Genomic DNA, 5705 nt, shown 5'->3' with positions numbered 1-5705 from the left:
TGACTGACTGGTGAGACACTATAAAATTTTTCAAGCCCTGTTTATATATATATACATATATACAGATATATGTATATATCTATATATAGATATATAAATATATACATATATCTATACATCTATATATCTATATAGATATATGTGTGTATATATATATATATATATATATATGTGTATATATATCTATATATAGATATATATCTATATATAGATATAATCACTAACCCAGGCCAGCAAGAGTTAACTAAGAACTGACCTGTCAGTGGTCAGTGACAGAAGAATTAGTATTGCCAATGTGATGAACGGGCAAATCAGTAACATCAACTTATGTATTTCTCTCTCTATGTAGTTACTTTAAAGTGACAGCAACATAACCTTTGGAAGAGGAAGGTGAAGTCTCCTCTATTCAGTCAGCAAGTAATCATGCCAGGGATTATGTCTTTACACAGCCACTTGTTAAGGCTCACAGTTATTAGCTCATAGTGTAGATAGATTTCAAATAAGTATACTAGCAGAATTATAATATACCAGTAATGTTTCCAAAAAGAAAAAATTCAGGTAATTAGAATATCGGATTAAAAAAGGCATTTCAGATTCAATGTAAGGATTACATAATTGAACTACACTGTATTTTTAGTTATGTCTACAGTTCTGCTTTAATACAGAAACACAATGGGGTTGATTTACTGTAGTACGTTTACTTTGCAAAGTTAATTTTTACTTAGAATGGAATATAGTGAAGCTAAGTGAAAATTTACGTCGCAAAGAATAGCCAATCAAAATGAAAAAATGATTTTTGCTTATGTATGATTGGATGATTAAAGTCAGCACATCTTCCCCTCATTCACTAAATTAACTGAAAACTAACTTTGAAAAGTAAAAATCCACATTTCCAAGTGAATAGCATATACTCTGGTAAATGACCCCCAGTGTTCAGATGACACATAGAACAGTTGAGATAACCGAACACTGTACATCCATTTTTGGATACAGGCCCTCCAGCATTATCCATTCCATAAGTTACAAAATTTGTTCCTGGGCTGCTTTTTTATTTCTGATTTAAAAGGACTCTGTTATGAAATAAATACCATGGAAGCTGCTGTTGCTGAACTCTCCTTTTAAAATTGCTAGCTGTCTGGCTGTCATGGTGATGCTTTGACTTCAATGCTGTCCAAGTCACTCATTGTACTTGGAACAAGTATAGAAATAAGGAATTCTGACATGTTTCCGACATTCATCATGCTAGTCCTGGGTCTGTGATTCAAAACGTACTTAAGTCAGACACAGCCAGGCAATAAGCATTTTCACCAAAAAGTCAGCGATGGAAGCCCTCATACTTCCTCCATGATAGAGTAACTTTAAATCTCCTTACAGATAAACAACGTAAAATGTTCAGAGTATATTTACATGTATATCAAAACACACTCTAGAAAAAGCTTGAGTTGTTTTAAGTTTAATTTACTTTTTTAGGCAGCTTTTATTTTAATGCTAGCAAAATATGTAGGTGTAGAGTTCAATGGGATACTCTACATAACATTTAGTATTCTTTAAAAAAAAAATGTTTTACCCCAATCGGGGTACTGATTCATCAAAATACTAAATCATCACAATAATTAGATTGTTTCTAATGTCAACCAATTATTTAATATAATTGGTCACTAATGATAATAGCTGAATATTTGTGTGCATTTCCTTTTCTGCAGTTTTATTAAATCCCATTGTTTTCTTTTATAATGCAATGGACTTGATAAAACATTATGTTACAAGAACAAGCAGCACTCCTCCAGGTGAAATTTAGATGAATGGTCTGTCATGTCCTAGATTAAATAAATGGGGTTTCCATCACAATTGATTTTACAACATATTTCAGGAAATATGTTAGAAGTTTAGCTTGACCATTTTTTTCATTATCAAAATGTCCCTTCTGTGTTTAAATGTTTCAGACATTTAACTGAAAGCAAATTAGAATTACCTTTTCAATGGTGTGAGTACAAAGGGTTACAATATAAATCATTGTGGGTCTTTGCATTGTCGTAATTAAGGATATTAGTACTGAGAGAAATATGGAGGCTGTTATTTATCGATCTCTGAAAATGCTAGATGTCTGACTGTCATGCTCATTTAATTAATGTAATACTTTTGAGTCACTGAACTGGGACAAATATACAGATTAGGATTTTTTCCTTAACAGCATGCTAGTTTAAGGTCAGTGGCTCAGAAAACATTAAAGTCAGAGGATCAGCATGACAGGCATATAGTAGTTTTAGAAGGAAATCTGCAATGATAGGCTCCATATATGCACATATTTCTTTTAAATAAATCTAATCATTTATTGTGCTAATGTGTCAAAAGGTTTAATTCGTTTGCGTGTAGATACAATTAAAAAAGTAATGCTTAGTGCCTTAAAAATGTTTAACCTTTACATAATTCATGACTTAAATTCATCCCTACAGTTTTATAAAGATATCTGTAGAAACAACGATTAACTACATATATAGGGCACTAGTATCTTATGACATACTGTGTATTGACAAGAAGATTACACAAAGTAATCTGCTTTAATCACTTTGCTTGTACACTGTACTGATATAATTTAATGTATGACACACTAGTAATATAGCACAAATAAGCACTAACATTAAACATGTACACATTATTTAAGGAAAATGGCCAATTAACACTTACCATTTCAACATCTGAAACTGGACCAAAGCTAGTTACGTAGATATCAGTTTTGACCTCAGTTACAGGACCTGATAGACATTTAAAGAAATTATATTAATGGTTTAAAAAAATCAATGTATTACATCATAATAACATAAATAAGTAAAAAAAAGGAAATATTTTAACTGTATATAAGAACTACAAATAACTCTTGTTAAACTAAGCACTGCAGTGTGATATTTTATATGGTTTGAAAAGTTTTTTGCTCACAGATTTTACCTCCAAATCCAGGACGGAGTCTGTTGTCATATCCATCTAGTAGCCTATCCAAGATGCGTGTTATATTTTCAGAGTAAATATTATCATAAACTGTATATTCTCCAAGACCTGTACTTGCCCTGCAACATTGGAAAGAGTGATTTTACCTTGTTAAATCAGCTTTAATTATAGTCAAATTCAGTATGACAATACATCATACAAGATAATGTATGTATAAAATACAATACACTGACACATTATAATATTGTAATATAATATGATATAGCAGGTACTATAAAATAACAATGTTGTTTTAATCCAATACTATTAATGTATATTTTAATTAGTAATATTAACTACTCACCTAAAATTAATGTAGCATAACCAGAAGATCATCCGAGCCATGCTTCCGTGCAGTTAGAATGACCAGTGAAATCTTTCTACCCAATCACCCGTGCTAAGTTTCACATGTCATACTTGCTTTTTTTGCTTTTTCTCAATAATCCAGTTAAAATTCAATAGAGAAGTATGTGGTGCAGATGGAAGATTTCTCCCCCTTTTTCCTCTTTGATTTCCGTATCACGGTTAAGACTCAACTGCCTTGTTTAGCTCAGGGAATTAGATGTTTGAAGGGACAGTACACGCTTGGAGAGCATTGACAATAATCGAATAAGGCATTATGGGAGATTAAAAGGAAGACATCCACAGCTAGTTTTGGCAAAGAATTAGCAGGGACCTGTAAGGAAATCTGGACAAGCTACGGTTTCTCGCTGATACAGAATGGCCCTTGCTCCTGCCATGTGTACTGAAAGCCATATATATATATATGTATTGCAGTTTTAAAGTCATATGATCATTGTAACAGGAAAACGCTTTCATTTTTAATCTGAATGTACAAATATTGCAGCCACTGGAAATAAGCCAATACATATTATTTAAGGTCCGTGTGTTCCATGCAATTAGCATGAAAAAATGGATTCATTATTTTTTCCCTATTGAACTAATCCCTTAAACTCAGTAAACTAGAGTCATTAACCCTAAGTAAAGAGATATAAGATGATTAAAAAGTGCATCAATTACATATTTCTGTCAATTATGCCCATGTGTCGTGATGGTTAAGACTTAATAATCGGGAATTGAATCATTAAGCACCACTAGCTATAGTTCATTGGATGGGTTATTACACTGAGTCTATTGCAAAATTAGGCAAAGGGTTGAACTAATTTACCCTAATTGATGGTGTAAAATGCAGAACCCTTTTGCTTGGATTAGAGCAAACCAGCTGGAAATTATATTGAGAAGAGTGCAGACAATGATAAATAGATAACTGGCATTAAAACAACATCATTAATTTCATTATAAGGCTACAAAGCCGATATCACTATTCCTTGGAAAGATGGAATATTGAGTAGCATAAGTACTCTAATATTGTATCACTTTTCTATATAGTAAACACTTGTATTAAAGCTGAACTCATAGCAAACTGGTAAATCCTTATATGAAATAAATGTAAGGGAGCTTTTTTGTTTGCTAAAGAATTATATGCATCTGTAAATCCAGTCCTGTGATTTACACAGCCCGAGCAGACAACCCACCCATGTTGAACTACTTTTACCTCAGTCTGTGATTGGACAGTGAAGGAGCAGATGAACTTATCCCTCTCTGCTGACTTTCCATTCTCCTTCTGCCAGCATGTTCTTGGTTAGCACATGTGCATATACCAGACCTTATTGGTTCCCAATCCCAGCCCTGATGCAGATAAATACTGGTATATAGTAGATTATCGGAGGCTGAAGTAAAGTTACAGTTAGGTATTTTAATTAGCAAATTGTACAAAAATACATTTTGTCATGAATACATTAGTGTAATCCTTATTATTCTCTATAGCAGCTTGGAGCGCAGCTTTAAAGGAATTTGTCTCAAAGATACTGCTGACATTACAGGGTGGCCATTGGAGGACCATGCCTTTTTAGAAATATATTGGTGCATCCCCAGCCACCAGGTTGTCATGGCTAAAAGCAGACTGACAATTACAGTGGGCACTTGCCAAGAAATGAAGGCAAAAATCCCCCATCTTCCTGTTTTACCATATCATGCCACATATCACATGATGCTATCAGTACTCAACAGGATGCTTACTCTATTAAGAGGACTTTATTTATACACTTAAGCTCAGCTACACATCACTAAGCAAAGCACTTCTGAGTCCTACAGAGTGCACTATATGGTTTCTTCAATATTTTCTTCAATGATAAGTTTGCCCATTAAATAATGTTGCAATTATCAACTTCTGGGCAGGGTCTGGAGCTACCTCAGCTCCATCAAAAGAACCTTTTATTCTGAAGCAGTCATTGTTTGTATAAAGAGTCATTAAAAATATAGGTAAAAATTAACTATGTTGAGTCTCTAAGTAATACTAATAAGCTCTCATGCAGCTTTTATAAATAGTTATCTTTAGTGTCCTTGTTTGAATCAGAGTTTAGAGCCTCACAATAACCTGGTAGCACAGACTATTATTAATTATTCTGAAAATAAGTGAATTAGTAGTTATAATATTTTATAAAAGTGTATTCTTATATTGATTGACTTGATTAATTTGAAATGTATAAATAAAATGCAAAGTCATTGACCCTACCACTGTTGATGATCTTTGCTCTTGCTGGGGGTCAGTGAAACCCAAGACAGCAATCAGTGTGCCAAATGAAATGTATCATAATATCTACATATCTATACATTCGCTAAACAACTGGGAGGAAACGTTGAAAACTGTCTGATCCAATACC

At 33.1% G+C, this 5705-nt stretch overlaps 1 long non-coding RNA gene across 1 annotated transcript; it reads right to left on the bottom strand.

Annotated features, from left to right (window-relative positions):
* Positions 1–2684: 2684 nt before the first annotated feature.
* Positions 2685–3585, bottom strand: LOC108785147. The gene is made up of 3 exons (XR_001941115.1): positions 3287–3585; positions 2944–3062; positions 2685–2753 (listed from the first exon to the last, which is right to left on the bottom strand). It is a non-coding gene; the product is annotated as an uncharacterized LOC108785147 (long non-coding RNA).
* Positions 3586–5705: the final 2120 nt, after the last annotated feature.

The sequence above is a fragment of the Nanorana parkeri genome, unplaced genomic scaffold (assembly GCF_000935625.1).
Source record: "Nanorana parkeri isolate BGI_ZX_2015 unplaced genomic scaffold, ASM93562v1 scaffold8, whole genome shotgun sequence".
Classification (NCBI taxonomy): Eukaryota; Metazoa; Chordata; class Amphibia; order Anura; family Dicroglossidae; genus Nanorana; species Nanorana parkeri.
This window is presented reverse-complemented; position numbering and strand designations above follow the sequence as displayed.